General features: G+C 43.8%; 1 long non-coding RNA gene across 2 annotated transcripts in view; it reads left to right on the top strand.

The window, feature by feature from the left end:
- Positions 1-22,476, top strand: part of LOC310851828 — a 31,806-nt gene that overhangs the window by 8,307 nt on the left and 1,023 nt on the right. Inside the window, exons 1-4 of one of the 2 annotated variants that reach the window (XR_014567852.1) lie at positions 17,050-17,234; positions 18,612-18,737; positions 20,250-20,399; positions 21,121-21,687. This is a non-coding gene — a long non-coding RNA (uncharacterized lncRNA). Of the gene's footprint in view, positions 1-17,049; positions 17,235-18,611; positions 18,738-20,249; positions 20,400-21,120; positions 21,688-22,476 lie in introns of those variants that run through there. The other variant, XR_014567851.1, reaches the window with a different exon arrangement.

Below are 22,476 nucleotides of genomic sequence, written 5' to 3' on the forward strand. Positions count from 1 at the left end.
TATCATTCTGCCGCTGATTTACGTAGCAGCACAAGTACTGCTGCAAAATGGCATTTGCCCTCTCCGCCTGTCCATTTGTCTGCGGGTGCCTGGCTGTGGAAAAGCTCACCTCTACCTGCAACAAACTCATGATCACCAGAAACGCAAGGTGAGCTGTCTTCCATGGTCAGAAATCACCCTAGAAGGGACCCATGCAGCCAAAAGATGTGATTCAGGAACAATTTGGCAGTTTCCTCAGCTGACACAGCATGAGAGCATGCCACAAAGTGGCACATCTTGGTCAGTAGGTCCACCACCACCAGGACTGCCGTCTTACTTCGGGCAGGTCCGTCATGAAATCTATGGACACCATCTCCCATGGTCTCCCCGGTGTTGATAATGGTTCCAGCAGCCCAGCCGGTGCCGCCCTTTCCCTCTTTCCTCTCTGACACATGTCACACCCTCAGACATATTCCCGCACAGCCTCCCTTACCTTGGGCCACCAGAAATCCCACTTAACTGACAACATGGTATTGTGTTGCCCAAAGTGCCCAGCTGTAGGGTTGTCGTGGAACTGCTCAAGGACTCTGACCCTCAAGGGCTCTCCCGGTACATACAGTGTCCCTTTGTAGAACAGCCCCCCTTTCTCCTCAAAGCCCCCCAGACCCTCCTTGAGCTCCCTAAATTTCCTTTGAGCAAAATCATCCTCTCTGGTGAGTCTAAGCAGTCCTGCCTCCCCTGCCAGTGTTCCCCCACAGGCCCATTTGTCCTCCTGGAACATTTGTCTGGCCACTGGGGGCCCTTCATCTTCCATGTACTCAGGTTTCCTGGAAAACGCATCTGCCCTCACATTCTGCTCTCCAGGAACGTATTGGATCTTAAAGTAAAATGGGCAAAAAACACCGCCCATCGGATCTGCTTCTGACACAGCACATGTGCAGTGTGCCAATATTCCAAGTTCTTGTGGTCTGTCCACATCTGGATCTGCTGCTGCACCCCAAACAGAAAGTGTCTCCTGCTGCGTAACATCCCCCTGAATTTCGCTGGTAAACATTGCATCCATCGCCTCATAAAATTTCCACATGTCCTGGAGGGCATTGTTTCCCACCGCTATCAGGGGTCTCACCCATTCCCAGGCTGCACTTTCTAAGTGGGAAACTATGAATGCCACCCTCTCCTCATCATTGGAAAATTCCTTCTGTTGTAAGTCCAGGGCGTATTTAATCTCAGACCTAAAGGCAAGGTACTCTTGAGGGCTCCTGCCAAATTTGCTCACCAGTGCGGCATCTTTCGCCCCACCGGAGTTGCCATGATTTGCTGCTCCTGCAATCTGCGCTCCTCCAGCCTCGCTGCGAGGTCAGCAATGTGCACTTCCAGCTCCACGTTCCACTGCACCGAAGCCGGTACGTTCCGTGCCGCATCTTCCTCAGCGCCTCTGCCTGCAGCTCTTTGCTCCTCCGGCCTCCCTTTATTCTCTTGACTCATCATGCCGCTCTTCACTGCTACACGCGAGCAACCGCAAAGACTCCTGGATTGCTGTCAGATGCTAATGGTGGTTGCTTGTGAGTAATCAGGCAGGACTCCGACCTGTCTTTTACAGGTTTTATTGTGCAAACTATTTACAGTGCAGATCTACAAAGTTCATGTCCGTCTTAGTCACTTGCAGAATCCGGGAATGCCCCCTTCCGGCTTCTCCCCCAACATAAGAACTTCAGCACCTAAAGCCTCCTCCTCCCCTCCTTGTGTTTCAGTGGGCGATGGAGGTGGCGTGTGTCCCTCCTAGCCAGCCTGGCAAGGTGAGGTGCTGGGGCTCTCAGCAGCATCCTCAAGCCCTTTCCTCTCTTGGCTGGCCCCTTCCCTCTCTTCTCCACTGGAGGTGTGGCTTTCCCCACCGCTGGAAGAGGAACTGCTCTTCAGGAATTTTGGAGGCTCTCTGTATCCCTACGGGCCCCCTGCCTCCTTCCCCTGTTCTGATGGCAGTCCCCTGACATCAAATGCTGGTTCTCAGATCTGTTTCTTTTGGATAAAAATGCAATTATTATTGATTGCTTTAGCTGAAGAAATCACAAAAATAAAATACATAAAATTGGATAAAAACACTGCACAGCTAAAATCATTATTGTAATCAGACAATTTGTTAGATAAGAGGTTTCTCCTCTGAAGAATTTAACTTAAGGCATTTTTTCTGCCAGAGTTCACTGGAGCTCTGCTCTGGCCCCTCTCATGTGGGTGCCATTGCAATTCTAAGAGAACAAGGAAGACGTTCATGGTGAGCTCCAACAGCTCCTTTTCTAGAAAAACCACTGATGGGCAAAAGATGTGGGACATAATATATAGATGATAGATTGGGAATGATAATGAAAAATGATATAAAATTTATGGCACTTAAGGAGAATTATATGAAAATGATGTACAGATGGTATTTAACTCCGGTCAAACTATCAAAAATGTACAAAACAAAAGAAAATAAGTGTTGGAAGTGTAAAAAAAAGCAGGGGGTACGTTTTACCACATGTGGCAATGTAAGGTTATAAAAAGTTTTGGGAAATTATCTATAATGAATTCTTAAAAAGTTTAATATAACATTTGTTTAAAAACTGGAAGCTTTCTTAATAGGTATAACTGGAAAGGATACAACGAAAGAATATGCAACAACAGCCGCATGGAAATTAATGGCCCAACAATGGAAAGAAGAACAAGTCGCAACCAAAAAAGATTGGCAACTTATTTTCTTTTCTTTTTTTCTTTTTTATTGATACACCAAGAAAAAAGAAAAAAACACAAATCTCAAATAACACATAGGAATAACCATAGACACACAATTTTCTTAACAACAATAAAACATAAATTGGTCTTAACACTAAAGACCCAACCTCCCGTCTATTCGATATTTCGATTTCATATTACTTATTGCCAATACACACTTTTATAATAATTATGCTGGAATGGATAAATTAGCCAGAAAACTAAGAAATCAAGAAGACAACAAATATATATTTATTGCATGTTTACAGAAGAACTGTAAGGAAATTAACACAATAACAGGTTCTACAAAAAAACACACACCACTTGTAATATTAAGGACAATGTTGAAAATTGGGAATAATTAAGGATAAGGAAATTATAGACATGTACAACATAAGATAATACAAAAGAACCAGAGGAGTGAATGGAGGGAAGTCAAAGGATCTGAGTTATCCCAAAATAAGGTGTGATTGATTATGCAGAGTGAGGCTTTCCAGCCCCCCCCACTCTATTTTATTCAAGTTACCAGTGCTGACAACTTCCAAAAGGAGAAGCTTTGGAAGCTCAAAGATAGTGCAAATGTATTTATTCTGTTACAGATTCAGCTTTTGAGGAGATCCTCAGATTTGTGCACCATAACAGATTTGTGGACTGACTTATTTTAAACTGCTTTTTAATTGTATTTGTTATATTTTGAAATTCTTTTTAACTGTTTTTATGTGGGGGGTTTTCGGGGGGGGTGTTATTCTACTGTTTCTGTATATATAGTGTTTTTATATTTTAATTTTATCTTGTGAAATGCCCTGAGATGTGTGGGTATAGTGCAGTATATAAATTGAATTTAACAACAACAGCAAGAAGAAAACATCAACAACAACAGGTTTTGAGGGCTGGGGGAATCAGTCTATCCCCTTTATTCCAAAAGAACATAGATAGAGAGTTGACTGAATTAATAACCAATGTATTGTATTTACAAAGTGTTTATTGCAACTGAAAAGTAGGAGCCTATAAATTTAAAGGATTTGACCTATTGGCAGAAATCAAAACATTAGCTTTTAGGTTTTATTGTATTACAAAGTCTTTTTTCAGATGAATACTCCAGAATGCAGAAGTATATATATAGCAGACAGGATGGCTGAAAGTTATAGGACCCTTGGGGCAATCATGGTGAAGCTTCAGTATCAGGATTCAGGTTCAGTTTTCCAGTCAATGGAGTATCATTCCTTGACACAACAAGCTCATCACTCCTGACATTGAAGTGCAGGCCAGCGGCATGGCAACTGGTCTATCGGTCTCTCCTTGTTGCCTTCAGACAGGGTGGAATAGACAGAGCCCCCCCCCCCATTCTACTGACTGAGCAGTCTGGCAGGATACATTGGTCATGCATGCAACAGGCATCAGTAGTAGAGGGATACTAAAAGGACCCCTGACCGTTAAGTGCAGTCATGGACAACTCTGGGATTGTGGTGCTCATCTCGCTTTACTGGCCAAGGGAGCCGGTGTTTGTCCACAGACAGCTTCCGGGTGATGTGGCCAGCCAGACTAGGCCGCTTCTGGCGAACCAGAGCAGTGCACGGAAATGCCGTTTACCTTCCCACCAGAGTGGTACCTATTTATCTACCTGCACTTTGATGTGCTTTTGAACTTCTAGGTTGGCAGGAGCAGGGACCTAACAATGGGAGCTCACCCCATCGCAGGGATTCAAACTGCCGACTTTCTGATCGTTTACTCTCTCTGTGGTTTACTACAGTTACTACAGATAGAGAAGGATACTATTTCCTGTCAATTGCTTATTTCCTGCTCCTTCTGACTTTGGTTGATGATGTCATATGACACATCACCCCAAAACTTTGATCCCAGAAGTGCCAGCTTCAAGGGCCACCATGAAATGACTTGGGGGGAAAGGACCATGTAACCCACCTGCAAGGAGGAACTAATTATCTTTCTGACCCAGTCAGCTTTCCCCTCCCTGCTGGTTTTCCTCAGACAAGAGGGGCAAGGGGCAATGTCCTTCAATCTTACCGACTAAAACACTTCCAACATGAGAGGGCTAGACAGTGCTCTGGACACCCCGTGATATTCATCTGCTGTAACAGCAGAGTCAAATTCCCAGTGGATGCAAGCAATTTCATCCTCAAAATGCTTTGCAAACAGGTCACAGCATTGACAAGTCACAAGCACATTCCCCAACTCCCAATGAAAGGCCCTCCCCATTTTCACCTTGGAGCTTTCCTTTTCTCACCCAGCCTCTCACCCTAGGAGGTGTCCACTTCACCTCTCAACCTATCAAAGGGTTAAAGGGTAGCAGAAACACTCTAATCACTGAGCAGCTGGAGGTCATTAAGCTTCCAGGAACATGAGTTTGTATAAATAGTCTCCTGTGTGTTTGTTCTTCCCTTTCTTCTCCTTTTTTTGGGCGTGTTTGCTGAGATGTGTGGTTCTTCGCCAGGGTTGTTTTTTGTTTTGTAAATAAACCTTATCTTTGAGTTACAAACCGCATGCTCCAAGACTCCTCTTTGAAAAGATACTGCCTCTCCTGCCCTTCTTCAACTGCTGTGCGAAATACTCTGCTGTAGTGGGACTTGTGACGATGGAAGCGCACTGGGCATTTACATTAAACTAATTAAAGTTTAATGGGACAGGTTATGGGCGTTTGTACGTCAAGAAGGAGCTAAGGAGTGCAGTTCAGAGTGATTTATGAAAGGACTGGAGCGAAGACAGAAGCGGTTGCCGACAACGAAAGCCTTCAAAGCAGCTTGAGTCCTGCAACGTGCCTAGAAAAGTTTTAAACAGGCACTGAGCAGTTTGTACTCGCTGGAAGACGTCTTATTCTTCAAGGAGCCACCTCAGCAGCTGGGAGACGGTCTACAGGTGTGTGAGTATCGTTCCTAAGCCCCAGGGAGGATGGCAGAGTCCCAGGAAAGTTTTTCTGTCCCGTTTACGCGACTCAATGGGAAAAATTGGCAAGATTGGAAGGCTAGAGTGAGGGTTTGGTTGCAAGCAAAAGAGTTGTGGAGTTGTACTGAAGCACCGCCTTTACAGGCAGCTGCAGACGCGTCTGCAGAAGACAAAGCAGCAGCAGCAGCTTCACAGAAACGTGACAGGAAAGCCCAAGGTCTACTAGTTTTGGCAGTGGGACCAGAGCAAATGCCTTATGTTTCTGAGTTAAAGAACACGCATGAGGTCTGGACGGTTCTGCAGCGGCTAAATTCCAGAAACACTGCGGGGGCCAAGATCCATGCTACAAGATGTTTGTTTGATTTACGTCTCCAACCGGGAGCGTGTGTGAAAGAACATATTGCCAAAATGGTGTCTGCCTTTAATCAACTAAGACAGCTGGGCATTCCTTTCTCTATGGAGCAGCAGTCATACATATTGTTGTCTTCTCTTGATAAAAGCTATGAGACTCTAGCACTAACCTTGGAAGCTATGCCTTCAACTGAATTAACCCTTGAATACATTTCATCTCGGCTTGCAGATGAACAGGATAAAAGGCAAAGAGAAAGAGGTTTGTCTTCAAAGGGGAGTTATGCTGTGCCTAAGAGTGTTGATGCTGAGTTTGAGCACACAGTAAATGCTTTTGCAGCTAGACACTGTTTTCGCTGTGGTTCCCCTTCCCATTTAATTAGGAATTGCACACGTGAACCTGGTCAAGACAGCACCAAGGCCGTTACCCCTAGTTACCAGACAAGGAGTTCCAGGGGACGTCGAAGAAGAGGAGGAGGTCGTGGCTACTCCCACAGCACACAGCACATGGCTTCAGTAATGGCGTTGATGCAAGGGCGTGGCCAAGGCAGCAATCTACGCTGGTTGATCGACAGTGGTGCATCTCACCACCTGGTGGCGCCATCTAGTGTCTGTTTGCAGAATTGCAGACATTTGCAAACCCTTAAAGTTGTGACAATGGCAGATTCAACTAAACGTTCCTTAGAGACCGTAGGCACAGTGTTCCTGAAATGTTTGCAAACAGAAATTGATGCCTACGTGCTAAAGGGATTGAAGGGGTGCATTTTGTCTGTGTCAGAACTTGATAGAAATGGGTTTAAAACTGTGTTTGAAAATGGGGTTTGCACTATTTCAAAGAATAACGTATCTCTTTTGCAGGTGGAATGCAGAGATGGGTTATATTATTTTGAGACAAGTCCAGATGAAGTTGAACAGGTTCATGCTGGTTGTGTGAACTCGCCTACCCATAATTCTTGTGTCCATTTATGGCACCGCCGTCTGGGACATATTAATTTTCAGTATGTTAAAAGGCAACCTGAATTATCAGAAGGGTGCAAAATGAACAAATGTACTAAGTATTTGGATTGTACTGCATGCAAAAGGGCGAAGGTTCATAGATGCAGCTATCCCAGTTCAGATAGGAAATCTGACAAAGTATTCCAACTTGTGCATATGGACCTATGTGGCCCAATGCCTGTTGCTAGCATGGGAGGTTCGAGGTATGCACTGTGTCTCTCGGATGACAAAACGAAGGTTACATGGTTTTTTCCTCTCAAAACAAAAGCAGATACTGCAGAAACAGTTAAAAATTGGGTTCATGCAGTAGAACTTGAATTCGGTACTAGAGTACTTGCTTTTCAGACAGACAGAGGGTCAGAATTTACCGGGTCTGTGTTGCAGAATTTCTTTAAGAAAAAGGGAATTAAGCATCGTCTGTCTACACCTTATTCCCCCCAAGAAGGAGGCGTGGCCGAACGTAAAAACAGGGTTCTGCAAGAGTTGGCAAACTCTGTTGTTTGATGCTAAACTCCCTCAAAGTTACTGGGCGGAAGCCTGGCAGGCGGCTACTCATATTCTGAACCGAGTAGATAATTCTGTAATTGGCACCACCCCTTATTTTGCTTTATATGGGAAGAAGCCCAAAATTAATTACTTTCGGGTGTTTGGATGTCCAGCCTATGTACTTATCCCAAAAGCGTTAAGGAAAAAGGGAGGTCCAAGGGCTAGGAAACTCATCTTTTGTGGGTACGAACCATACGCCAAATCTTGGAGGTTCGTGAACCCAAATGGGGATACTACAAGAGTGGTCCTCAGTAGGAGCGCTGAATTTTGTGAGCAGTCTGGATGGACTCACTTACACGGTAACCCTGACATTTTGAGAGATGATTTAGGCATTTATGCTGAGAATGAAAGTCCAGAGAGTAGTGAGCCAGAAGAGGATGGTGCACATGGTTCAGATGCAGATTCTGACCAGGCACAAGGTTCTTCTCCTAAGGTAGAAAAGCCAAAATCTAGGGGTGTTCCAACATCGCCAGTCAGTAGGCCTAGCAGACAGCAAAAGAGAAGCAGGTCGCCTGCAACACCAAGCCCAAGGGAGGTATCTAAACGGAGGTCTTTATCCCTAGAGGCACGTCCAGGTATAAAGTCTGAGACAGATTCTGACAGCCAACGGTCAGAGGGGGCACAAGAGGAACAATTGCGCAGGTCAAATCGTGCCACAAAGGGCAAGCCGCCAGAGCGGTTTAAGGTGACAAGTGTATACGTAAATATGGCACAGTGTGAGCCAGATAGCTATATGGAAGTACAACAGCTTCCAAGTTCAGAAGCCGTAAAGTGGCAGGAAGCAATGGAAAAAGAGATGGCTTCAATGAAGTCTCTCGGTGTGTTTACAAGTACAGAGCTTCCGAAAGGGCAACAAGCTGTAGGTTGTCGATGGGTATATCGTTTAAAGCCCACAACTACTGAGGAGTTGCAATATAAAGCCCTACTAGTTGCAAAAGGGTTTTCGCAGCGCAAAGGTGTTCACTATTCTCAAATCTATGCACCAACTTCAAGATCAGAGTCATTAAGAATGCTTTTAGCCTCTTCAGCTAAGAAGGGAAATAAGCTGTTTCATTTTGATGTCAATGTGGCTTATTTAAATGCAGACTTACAGGAGGAAGTCTATATGACACCACCACCAGGTTTTGAAGGAGACAAGCCAAACCAGGTCTGGCGCCTACACAAATCCATTTATGGGTTGAAACAGTCCGCTCGTAATTGGAATTCCTGCTTAAACGATGCTCTAGAGAGCATGGGGTTCAGAAAGAGCGCAGCAGATGCGTGTCTTTATCTAAAAGGCTCGGGATGTGAACAAGAAGCAGTTTTGATATTTGTTGACGATTTATTATACAGTGGAAAGGATGATAAACTTGCACAACAATTTGCCACAAAGCTTGGAGAAAGGTTTCAGATAAAATCACTAGGCAATGTATCTGTTTATCTAGGAGTTAAAATTCAGCAAGATGAAAATGGGAACTATTGGCTCAGCCAAGAAGCTAAGATCCAGCAGTTGCTGGAAAGGTTTAAAATGGACAACTGTGCTGGTGTTAAAACCCCAATGGAGCTAAGTTACATAAAGGATGCTCAAGCCGAGCAACAGACAGAGTTCTCTAATCCCGGGGTTTACCAGTCAGCGATAGGCAGTCTACTCCACATTGCACAGTGGACTCGGCCCGATATAACATATGCTGTCAACATGCTGTGTAGACAAGCTGAAAAACCATCAATGCATGCTTGGCAAGGAGTAAAAAGAGTTTTAAGGTATCTCCAAACTACCAAAAGGTTTCGCTTAAAACTATCAGCAGAGGGCAGCACACAACTTGAATGTTGGGCCGACAGCAGTTGGGCAGATGCTGGACCAGATAGAAAATCAGTGTCAGGAATGGCGATAAAATTTGGAAATGCACTAATTGGTTGGAGATCAAGAAAGCAATCACTTATAGCTTTAAGTTCAACTGAATCTGAGTTCAATGCATTATCAGATGTATGTAGAGAACTGGAATTTTATAAGCAACTGGTACAAGAATTGTTTGGAGAATGTTCCCTACCTATCAGAGTGTGGGAAGACAATCAACCTTGTATTAAACTAGCTAAATCAGGTCAATTCAAGGCCCACACAAAACACTTGGATATCCGTTATCAAAATGTATGCCAAAGTGTAAAACAAGGTTTAATTGAACTAAAGTATTGTCCAAGCCAAGAAAACCTTGCAGACGGTTTTACGAAAGCTTTGAGTCCGCAATCTCATAAATGTTTCTGTTCAGGTTTAAATTTGAATTAAGGTTGGTACAGCTCAGTGTTACGAGCGAGAGGGGGTGTTGCTATCAAAGGGTTAAAGGGTAGCAGAAACGCTCTAATCACTGAGCAGCTGGAGGTCATTAGGCTTCCAGGAACATGAGTTTGTATAAATAGTCTCCTGTGTGTTTGTTCTTCCCTTTCTTCTCCTTTTTTTGGGCGTGTTTGCTGAGATGTGTGGTTCTTCGCCGGGGTTGTTTTTTGTTTTGTAAATAAACCTTATCTTTGAGTTACAAACCGCATGCTCCAAGACTCCTCTTTGAAAAGATACTGCCTCTCCTGCCCTTCTTCAACTGCTGTGCGAAATACTCTGCTGTAGTGGGACTTGTGACGATGGAAGCGCACTGGGCATTTACATTAAACTAATTAAAGTTTAATGGGACAGTTACTGGCACCAGTTTGAAATTTCCCACCACCGCCACTTGCAGCACATTAAGCATTTTACTTTTAAAGCTCTGACCAATGTTTCATATCATCATGTGGTTGAGATATCATAAATTCTGAGATTCAGAGATACTGATATTCTGTTAGTATAAGCAGATACAAAAGACACACCAATACAAAGAAAATGAGTAGAAAGAGGAATATTTAAATAAAATTAATAGGAATATTGATGGTGATGGTGATGATGATGATTTTAAGGTTTATGAAAGAGAAAACACCATAAAAGTAAGAAAGGGAAGAGAAAATAAAGTTGGCAATATGAGAAAATGTAAAAAGAAGAAGGAAGGAAGGAAGGAAGGAAGGAAGGAAGGAAGGAAGGAAGGAAGGAAGGAAGGAAGGGATGGGTTACAAGATGAGATGTAGCTTATGAAAAGGATCCATCATTCTAAGGGCTTCTTATCTTGTAGGCTTTTGATTTCTCTTAAACAAAAGGTCAAACTCCCAGAATATTAGGATGTCAACACTCTTGCTAACAATTCTTCCCTTCCGGTCCAGGAGACACCTGTGAGTACAAAGGACATCTGGGTGATTCCAGAAAGCAGGAGCTAAATGACCACTCTCTGTTGCCTGATGTCTCCAGCAAAATATATCACCCAGGATGCCCAAAGAGTTCTGAGGTACTGGTTTGGATCAAGAGTGTATCTAATATCCACAAAAAGTAAAGAATACATATTTATTTAAGAAAAATAAAACAGTGGTGTAGCTAGAACCCTGTTATCATATAGGAATAAGAGATAATAGAAGAAGGTCACTTAGGGCCATCTGTCTTTGAGCTCTTTGCTCTCCTACTTTGCAGGTTCACTGGGTTCTGGGAGATGGTGGGACTCGAATGCTTTCTAGTGATAATGTATCAGCTGGCTGTTCCGGCTCTGCCTCTTCCTCTTCTCCCATTATCTCCCCTCATCTTCCTCTGAGCTGTGGCCTCCTCTCAAATCTCTGTTGTATTTCTTTTTGTTTTGTTTTGTTTTGTTTTCTTCCTTTTCCCATCACCATCCCATCTCCACCATTCCTCCTCTGCTCAGTCCCTGACATCACCCCCCTTTCCACAGTCCTCCTCCACCCACCCAAGTGGTTTTGGTACATTGGGGTAGTGTGTATGAAACGCCCTTTGCAAATCTGGTGCATGGATGTGTTCTGTGTACTCCCATGATCTTTCTTCTAGTCAATACCCCTTCCATGCAATCAGGTATTGCAACTTCATACTAATTCATACTCTTCCACTCCTTCTACCATGACAGGAAGTGGAGGTGCTTGTCTAGGTGCCTGGTAAGGGTGTGCAGGTACAACCGGTGACAAGACAGATCTGTGGAAGACGGGGTGAATCTTCCTGGATTGCTGACAGTTTTTCTACGAAGTCTTCTGCTGCTGGAACCGACAGAGTGTTGGTTGGGATTGAGAAGGTTGTGAGGATGTTATCCATAACTGACAACACCACAGAGGCTGAATCCCACAGTGTTCCTTAAAAAGATTGCATCCAACATGAAAAAGGAGCTTTGTGTTACAATATAAAAATATAGCATTTATGGGAAAGCATGCACTCTCTATTTCCATAATTTCCTGCTCCTCACTGGACCAGTTCTTCCCAGTTGGAATCCTTGAGCACCTTTCCTTGTTCTATAAATTCCTCCTAGTCAGCTTCTTCTTCCAAAGGTCCCCTGCTGGTTCGTTTCTCCTTGGCTTTTTATCACTCTGTCATTATGAGGGCCTTCTTGAGTAGATGCTTCTTCTTTATACAGTTGCTTTCGACTACTGCCCAGGCTAAGCAATATAGAGGTATGGGAGCAGTGCAATGGTTGGGCAAGCCCCTTCATTCTGGACTGAAAGAAGCAGCAAAAGGAGGTCTCCTGGCTGGAGGTGTGAGGACAGGTTCCTAGTGTGAAACGGCCTTCTTCCAAAGCCTTCTTTCAAAGCCTAGTAAGCACAAACTATGCTTTGGGAAGGAGCCCTCATGTCTCTTTCCCAATGCCACTGCCACCCCAGGAGCTGCTTCCATGGTCCTTTTCTGGTAGCAGGGAGAAATCATGACACCTGGAATCAAGGCACAACCCATGACAGCTTAATGAATTCTGTAGCCATTCTGGCCAAATTGGGACTGTTAAAATAACTTTGCCTCCAAGGTGAATAATTATAAATAAACATTAATAATAATAATAATAATAATAATAATAAAACTTTATTGTCACTACACCACCTTTGTGCAGTGAAATTAAATGACCCCCCCCCATACACTCAGTCTTGTTCACACTCTGTGTGCTTGTCGGAAGTCAATTGCACCACTATTTTTTTTCCATTCAGCAGCCCAACAGCCTATGGAAAAAAGCTTTCCTTTAACCTGTGGCTGACTATACTTCTGTATCTCCTGCCCGAAGGTAGGAAATTAAAGAGGTGCTGGATGGGTTGTGAGTCATCCCTAAGAATTTTCCTCACTCTCCTGAGGCAGCAGTCTCCTGTGATGTCATTTAGTGAACTCAGGGGACAACCCATGATGTCATGTGCTGTATTCACCACCCTCTGTAGGGACTTCCTGTTTGTGGCTGTCAAACCAGCTTAAGGTAAAGGTAAAGGTACCCCTGCCCGTACGGGCCAGTCTTGACAGACTCTGGGGTTGTGCGCCCATCTCACTTAAGAGGCCAGGGGCCAGCGCTGTCCGGAGACACTTCCGGGTCACGTGGCCAGCGTGACAAAGCTGCATCTGGCGAGCCAGAGCCGCACACGGAAACGCCGTTTACCTTCCCTATTTATCTACTTGCACCCGGAGGTGCTTTCGAACTGCTAGGTTGGCAGGCGCTGGGACCGAGCAGCGGGAGCGCACCCCGCCGCAGGGATTCGAACCGCCAACCTTTCAATCGGCAAGTCCTAGGCGCCGAGGCTTTAACCCACAGCGCCACCTGCGTCCCTGTCAAACCAGCTTACCACACTGTAATACAGTATGAAAGGACACTTTCTATTGTGGACCGGTAGAAGGAGATCATTAGGGTTTTTTTTGACATTTTTCTTTCGCAAAACCCTGAGGAAACAGAGTCTCTGTTGGGCCTTCCTAACCACCTGAGTTGTATTGATTTTCCAAGTGAGGTCTTCACTAAGGTAGACTCCCAGGAATTTAAAGGAAGAGACTCTCTCCAAACAGCCCCCCTGATCTACAATGAGGCTAGTTCCCCTCTTTTCCTCCGAAAGTCCAACACCATCTCCTTTGTCTTACTGATATTTCGGTGCAAGTTGTTCTCTAGGCACCATGTCAAGACTTTTTGAACCTCCTCCCTATACGCTGATTCATCTCTACCTGTAATTAAACCCATTATGGTAGTATCACCTGCAAACTTAATAAACACAGTAGATGGATCGGATGAGATACAGTGATATGTATACAACGAGTACAGGTAGGGATTCAGCACGCATCCCTGTGGGGTGCCAATGCCAAGCTTCAGAGAGGTAGATGTAACAGGCCCAATCCTCACTATTTGTGTGTGATCCTCAGAAAGTCTTTAATCCAATCACAGATGGTAGAAGAAAGGTCCAGGTCCCTCAGCTTTTTTTAAAAAAAAGTCCGGAAGGATGGTATTAAAAGCCGAGCTATAATCAATAAACAGCATTCTGACATAATTCCCTGGTTTCTCCAGATGACTCGCTGCAAGGTGAAAAGCTGTGGCTATGGCATCGTCTGTTGACCTATTTCTCCTGTAAGCGAACTGGTGTTCATCAAAATACGGTGGAAAACATGTCCTAAGGTGCTGAAGGACCAATCTCTCAAAGCATTTCAACATTACAGATGATAATGCAGTGTGCCTGTAGTCATTTAGGCAGTTAATTACTGTTTTCTTTGGGACTGGGATAATGGTGGCCGCTTTCAAACATGATGGAACACAAGCAGCCTGCAGGGAGATGTTAAAAATCCTTGTCAGGACCCCTGCTAGAATAAGTGGCTGAGAGTTTGTAGGCTGGCAGGCCGGAGCCGTGATACTTGATCTTTCTACCTCATTGCGGGCGATGATGTTCAGCTCCTCCACTAACACATCATCAGCCTTAACCATGTTCCTTGTATTGCCCTTGTAGTTGGTTAGGTGCTGTAGTCCCAGCCACACTTGTCTCATTTTATCGGCTAAGTAATTCTCCACTTTAAGTTTATATTGTTGTTTTGCTGCCTTAATGCCTTTCCTGAGCCTTGTTCTTGCCTCTCTGTCTTAAAGGCATTAACCTAAGCTTTCAAGAGTAACCTTACTTCAGCAGTCATCCAGGGTTTGCTCTTCCCATAAACTCGAATGCACCTCTCTGTTGTTACATTATCGGTGCACACTTTGATATAGGAAAGTACAGCGTCTGTGTATCTGTGCAGATCTTGTTCAAACACACTCCAAGCAGTGCTTTCAAAACAGTCCTGGAGCTTACTGAAAGCACCCTCTGGCCAGATTCTGACTGTTTTTATAGCTGACTGAGTTCCTCTCCTTAGGGGAATGTCCTTCGGACATAGAAAAATTGAGGAATGGTCTGATGAACCTAAGTGGGGAAGGGAGATTGCCTTGTATGCCTGCTTCAGATTGGAATACACACGATCCAAAATATTCTTCCCTCTAGTGGGGAATTTCACATACTGTTCAAACTTAGGAAAGACTGCCTTCAGGCAGGCCTAATTAAAGTCCCCTGCCACAACAATAGCATGCTCTGGATGGATTTGCTGCTGCCTAGAAATGACATCATATAACTTAGAAAGTGCCGCTCTGATATTAGCATCAGGTGGAATGTAAACGGCTATGATAATTGTCACAGTTATTTCTCTAGGCAGATAAAATGGCCTACATGTAACTGCCACCAATTCCACTTCTGAGGAGCATTATGTATAAACTCCTCTGCTATTCACCCACCACCCACCGTGTATATAAATACAGATTCCTGACCACATGTGCACAGTATTCAAATCATCAGTTAGGCTCCAATGCTTTCTGGGAAGTCTACCCTGCAGGGAGGAAGGCTAAGTTGATCCTCCGGAGGAACTGAAAACCAAGTTTAGGTGAATTCAGAAAATGTGGGCAGGTGAGGATTTTGTCTAACTCTTGTATGGAGCAGCCTTCCCCAAGGGAGCGAGATGTATACTATAGCCTCCAACTATGGCTTTCTGAGAAAAGATGGCGAGAAAAGGACTCAGTACTTGTTAGGTGAACTTTGGGTATCAGGTGAAGGTGATGGTAAAGGAAAATGACCCCTGGATGGTTCACTCCAGTTGAATTTGACTTTGGGGTGCGGCACTCATCTCCACTTTCAGGCCGAGGGAGTTGGTGTTTGCTTGCAGACAGCTTTATGGCCCATGTGGCCAGCATGACTAAATCACTTCTGGTGCAGAGAGGAGTGTGACGAGTGCCTGAGCACACATAAACACCATTTACCTTACCTCAGCAAGGGTATCTATTTATCTACTTGCACTGGTATGCTTTCGAACTGCTCATTTGGAGGATCTGGGACAGAGTAAGAGGAGCTCACCCATAGTGCTGATTCGAACCGTAGACCTTCTGATCAGTAATCCATTGAGGTTCATTGGTTTAGGCCTCAGCACCACCTGCATCCCTTTGGGTATTAACCCAACATGTACACCTAGGTCCCACTGCTCCATGTTTTCCCAACATTTTCGTGGCGGGTCAGAATCCCCCACAAGGAATTAAGGATTGGCAGATGTCTGAAGTGTGCCCTTAACCCCATAAAAGCCATAGAATGCCTAATGTTTTTCACCCCAAACTCATCACCTGCCAAGATGCAGAAGAAGCCAATGGGACCAATTTCTGTCTACTTTCTTTTTTCAGTAGCTCTCCATCTCATCAGCTTTGTTCTTATGTATTTCCTCTGGAGCAAAAATAAAAAAGCCTCCTGCAAACAGAATTTCCTTTACTTCCAGATACATATCCTTACATTCTACGTCTGTCTTACTTGTCTTCACATGAAGAGATTGATTCACCACCCCCACTCTTTTTCTGTGTGGATGCATTAACAGCTTTTGGGGGTAATTTGGAGCTGAACCAACAATGTCTCTTCCTCAAGTGGCCTTTGCCTATGGCCTGGTACCTCCCACTCAACTGGTTCAGAGAATGGCCATGTTTGTGTAGCTCCCTAATGCAGGAAGCTCCATGGCCACTGATGGCTCCAATCAAGACCTTCCTCATCATTGTGTGGGTGACTAATTCATACCTGGCACTCTCTCGGTCATTGGCACATTCAACTCCTGAAGTCTCACTTCATCCCTTTTATCTTTTGGAAACCATGGCCAAGACAGCAGGATCAGTTTTACTGCTTAAAGCCTCCATTGCATCCATGTGCACCCACAGCCCTTACATATGGACCTATTATCCAGGCTTTTCCTGACAGAGCATCTCCACCCCTGCCATTCAGTCCAGACACTGAGATCCAGCTCTCAGGGCCTTCTGGTGGTTCGCTCACTTTGAGAAGTGAGCTCTGAGGGAAGCAGGCAGAGGGCCTTCTTGGTAGTGGTGCCAACACTTTGCAATGACCTTCCATCAAAAGTCAAGTGGATAAGTAACTATAATACCTTCAGGTGACATCTGAAGGCAGCCCTGCATAGGGAGGTTTGTATTGTTTGATATTTGATTATGTTTCTGTATATGTTTGAACCTACCCAGAGTAGCCAGGGTGACCTAGTCAGATGGGTGGGGTAAAAAAATAAATAAATTATTATTATTAAGAGGAAAAAATCTGAGAACCTTCTATCAACAATTAATGAGATGTTAGAGAAATAATTCAGACAATTCCAAGAGTGAGCTTTTATTTTTCGTATGTCCCTCTTCATTTTTGTAATGAACAAACAACTCCAATTCACAGACCTCCCTGAACTATTTGTTCCCAAGTGTTACTTGCGACATGAATCCATTGCCATTAAATCTCTCCAGGCAAGCCTCTACCTGCATCAGTTCATTTGATGATCCTTCTCTGCTCTGAGTCTCCTATTCTTTCTAGAATGCTGAAGGCACTCCTAAGTGCATGCCTCCTCTTGGCCCCACTTTCTGCAGGTAAGATGGGGAACTTCTGATGATCTTTAGAGGACACTGAAGAGAACTTGCTTCTTGAGAGGGAAGGGGAGTTAGGAGTGTAGATCAACACCACAGAGAGCAATCACTGCTGGGTTACCAAGAGAAAGTAGGGGATCACTCTCTGTGTGTCTGTGTGTGGTGTGGGGGGGGGGTAGGGACACAGAGGGGGGATTTGCAAAGGCAAGAGATTGCCAGATGAAAATGTTGGGCATGATTTCAAAGTGGAGGGAAAGTGCTAAGAAGGTGAATAAGCTTTTCTTTAGTGGGAGAGGTAGAGAAAACATGCCTAAAATAGGATAGAATAATAATTCCATTGGAATGGAGAGAAAGGAAAGGAAGGGGAAGAAAACAAAGTATGGCCATTGCAGGAAGAAATTAAATAAATTTTACAAAGAAAGACACCTTCAAGTCTACTCCTTGGAACAGAGCACATCAACCCACTGGTGAGGATCCAGATTCACTACTACTACTCGTTGATTGTGGAAATTTGGGGAGCTGAATGTGATTTGAGTGTCAGACAAGGATGCAGGAGGCTAGGCTTCAGTCAGCCACAAAGCTCACTGGGGATCCCTCAGCTTAACCTGCCTCACAGGAATCTTCTGAGGATAAAATGGGGAGGAGAAAACCATGTACACTACCTTGAGCTTCTTAGAGGAAGTGGCTGCAGATAAATAAATGAATTAGAAAAATAAGAAATTGACAGCAAGTGAAATTGATAGATAGGTTCATCCCTAGTCGACGATCCTGTCCTAACACAGGCCAAACCAGTGACTAAGGGAAGTACACAATCAGGACCATACCACAGCAACACTCTGGCTTACTGTGGGTTCCAGCAACTGTTATTTAAAATATGCTACTTTTGATATTGGAGGTAATACATAGCTGTCATGCTTAGTAGCCTTAGTAGTCTTATTCTCCATCAATTTATCTAATCCTCTTTAAAAGTCATTGAAATTGGGGGCATTCAGTGCCTCTTGTAGAAAATGCCATTGTTTAATTGTGCTCAGATCTACGCTTGTGACAAAACAGTGGGAAGAAAATGTATTTAAGTGAGAGTTTGGATGGGAGGAAAAGTTGGCTGTGAGAAAAGGAGGGTACACCTCCCCACTTCTTGGAAATAATTAAACCAGTGTTCTGAACAATGGCTACAAGAGTTTTAATTAATGAGTGTTTTACTCATTTCATTTCATCCTCTTCTATTAAAATGCTTATTAAATTGAACACTTTTTAATTTAAAAGTTTAATTCATGAACACCTCCTCCTCTGTACCTCATTAAGCAAAAAGCAAAACAAAACAATGATGATGATGATGATGATGATGATGATAATTCATGAATCTTTTCCTCCTGTCCTCAGCCGGACGTCTGGAGTGCAAAGATAAGTTTAACAGCACTGGAATGACAGATAACAGCAATGCAAATAGACCTTGTAATAATAATGTTATGTATACCTGTTCTGCCAGTGTTCTGCGCACAAATATAGGTAAGAGTTGCCTTTCTTTTTGTCTTTTGCTGTTGGATTTGACCCAGGTTAAGATATAGGTGAACTTTAAGGGTTCTACTAGCATATAGAAGTCTATGCTGGAACAACTCACCTAAGAAAAAAGTGAGGTGAGGAAGCTGTGACACTTCAGCTGTAGATGAATTAGAACTCCCATCAGCCTCAGCTAGCCACCCACCAGTCAGGGATGATGGGAGATGCAGTTCAACAACATCTGAAGTAAGGAATGCATGGCTTGCATATGAAAATGGGGAATCTAACATCACCTGATCACAAGCAGTGGCTGAATTTGGTGCTGTTCGCCAAGCTTGGAGAACTTGATTTGCATCAACCAGAAATCCCTATTGAGCCAAACCAATGAACTCCAGTTTGGTTTTGGTTATCAAACTAGGACAATAAGCCTGGGATATAAGCTGAATATCCCCTTTGCCGTAAATGACATTAAAATTGACAATCCTTTCACAGATGTATAAAAACTATTCAAAAGCTGAGCAACCAGAATGGGAGATGATGGTGCTTCACACTTTTATGGCTCCTTGAGGGGGGCAGCAACCAACATGAAGGAAGTATTCCTGTAGTTCACCTCTTAAAAAGGGTTTCAGTTACACAGCTTGAGTCAGAGTGGGTCCCTCCACCTTGATGGTTTTTGGTTCCTACTTCAACCATTAGTTAAGGTTGATTTGATCCCTTTGCTTGTTCCTGGTTAACCCACTCCTTTTACCCAGGAGGGAGTGGGTACCATTTGGCACCTCAGTGGGGGGATCCTGGGTGGGATGGTGCTTGCTTGACCATCTGTTCCAACATCACTGCTACATTCTTGGAGGGAGAGGCATAAGGGGGTAGTAAGGTTGGTGCAATGCAAGTGTCTTGCTAACTGTCTTGTGTTCAACAACAGGAGTTCAGGGAAGCATGCCCTGAACCGGCAAGCTGTTAGGATTGACTAGAAGAGAGAGTGCAGTGTATGGCAGATGTATTGTCAGGTGTATACAAAAATGCATGATTCTTCATGCAACAAATTTGACCTAAAATGAAGTTCTGCAGAAATTCCAAATTTAATGCATTTTGCAAATTAATTGTGAACACAAAAAGAATGTCTGGTTCTATGGATTATGGAGGCAAGAGGCTACTACTTGTGGTTGAAAGCTGAACTCAGTGCCTGCAGAACACCTTTCTTTTCCACCAGACCATTAAGAATACACTAGTTTATTGAAATCTATCTATTTACTTTTAATATTGTATCTTTCATGTATTAAAACTGAAAAACATTTGATATCTCTTTCCTTTTATGATATAGCAGTGTGCACAAATTTAAATAAATAAACAGAACCTTACTTTAGATTGCCAAACTGAATAATACTTTCCATTTTGTTACTTTGAAAAGGTCCTGATTCCCACAACACAGAAAATTGGAAGCATTATCATGAAAGTGCTTTAGGAGCAATAGACCGCATTTCCCCCCAGATCCTGAGAGTTCTTTAAAATTCTTTTTCACAGTTAAACCTGAAGTGCAAATTGAGAATACTTGTTTGCCATCCAGATATTGTTTCTCAGGCGATTACAGCTTCACTGCAGCCGATGGTAAATTCTTTGAGATGAAGATGCAATGCTGCAACACTGACCTGTGTAACAATGAAACTCTCAGCCGTAAGTTTCTGCATCATTGTAGAATCATTAACATGTTAGGGCTTGGATCCTTAGTCAATCAACAGTACTCAGAGGGACCTACTAGGCAGCTTTGTCTTTGCCTGAAAAGGGATGGGTTACCTTTCCAGCCAGGCCTCTCCTTCTTCCTGTCCCTTGAAGCAGCACCATGAAGGATCAGATATAAAATTGGATACCTAAGCTCCTGAACAGCTCATAAATAGCTTCTGGTCCCTTCAAGTTCACCCTTGAGCTAGTTCTTCTCTGTCCTTTAATTGACAAGTACTACCTAACCCAGAAGGGACGGGGGTGGCGCTATGGGTTAAACCACAGAGCCTAGGACTTGCCAATCAGGAGGTTGGTGGTTCGAATCCCTGCAATGGGGTGAGCTCCCATTGTTGGTCCCTGCTCCTGCCAACCTAGCAGTTCAAAAGCACGTCAATGTGCAAGTAGATAAATAGGTACTGCTCCGGCGGGAAGGTAAACGGCGTTTCCATCCACTGCTCTGGTTCTCCAGAAACGGCTTAGTCATGCTGGCCACATGACCCGGAAGCTGTATGCTGACTCCCTCGACAAAAAAAGTGAGATGAGTCGGCCACGACTGGACCTAATGGTCAGGGGTTCCATTACCTTTTTATCTAACCCATCAGTTATAATTGTGCAAATATAAGACCCTACCTTACAGCATGCTCTGACATTTATTTATTGAATTTATTGAATTTAGGAACCACCCTGTACCTGGGTGTCTTTGGGCGGTTCACAGAAACTCTCGGATAGCTCATTGTTAAGAGCAGAAGAAAGACAGAATCTCTGTACAAAAATGGGGGACTAAGAGCCTATATTTTCAGAGAGGCTACAGCATAATCGATGGCATGAATACATTCCGAGAGATTAAAAGGAAAATAAAGTTCACACTCTCCCACCCCATTTTGGGTAAAGGTCATTCATCTCAGAGACCAATGGTGACTTTGTCCCATGCTCAGCCCTTAACCCAGATTGTTTCTAGATCATGTTTTCATCCAAGAACACTTGCAGCTGCCCCAGCAAAACTGTAAGTTCCTAGGCTAGATTCCATTTACATAAGACAGAGATATAAAAACAGACAAAGACATGAACATGTTCACTTTACATTTGATACTGAAAGTTCCTGATCGCAACGTGCTGGCTGAAAATGGTCTGCAGTGCCCATCCTGCTTCTCCAAAGGGGAGAAAAAGTGCGAAAGTGAGAAGACCGTCAACTGCCTTGAGAATGAGACCCAATGTGTTGATTTTAGAGGAGCTCTTCATAAAGGTAACATTGCTATTTCATCAGGGGAAAAGGCCTAGTCATCGCCTGGGTCATGCACACTCTGTCCTGATCTCCTTCTGTCCCTTCCTTCCTCTCTTTTTCCATTGCATGTTGCTGGAAAAGTGAGAGGGGTCATATCTCTTAGTGGCTGCACTGCACTCTTTCTTTGTGTTTTGCCTGCCTGGACTTTAACCTTTAACTTTCATAATGCCACTTGCTTGTCTAGAAGCAGGATTCAGATTCTGCTGTTTATATTAAATACGCTTCTGGACAAAAGGGGAAAGTGCATTCATTGCTCCACCCCAGTTGCTCTTGATCTTTCTACCACTGGGATGCAGTTCAGGACAAAATGTGTGCCTCATTCTCAAAAAGCATATTTATTATGTAAAGAAATGTAACTAAATTTCCTTAAACACTGTGACAATGAGCAGTATCTAGCTAGGTGCTCTGTATCCTCCTAAAAGCTACTCCCGACCAACAGTGTTTTTGAGGAATAATGCTGTTTGGAAAGGGACCAAATTTACCACACACTTCCTTCCTGAAAAGAATAGGGGATCGGGAATGAACAGGGGATTTAAGCTGCTTCTGCCCTACATTTCCCCTCCTCATCCTTATCCTGACCTTTACAGCCTGGGCTTTGCTAGTTTCACTTTTGAGGGCGAAGTAAGAATTTGGACAGGAGTTCCTGATTGGCTTTTGGAAATGCCCTTTTCCACCAGTTCATGTTGGATGTGTTTAACATGAAAACAGATATGGTAAAATAAAAGGAGGATTCTCTGGATGCTTAGGTCA

Source organism: Podarcis gaigeae (genome assembly GCF_964106915.1).
Source record: "Podarcis gaigeae genome assembly, chromosome: 8".
NCBI lineage: Eukaryota > Metazoa > Chordata > Lepidosauria > Squamata > Lacertidae > Podarcis > Podarcis gaigeae.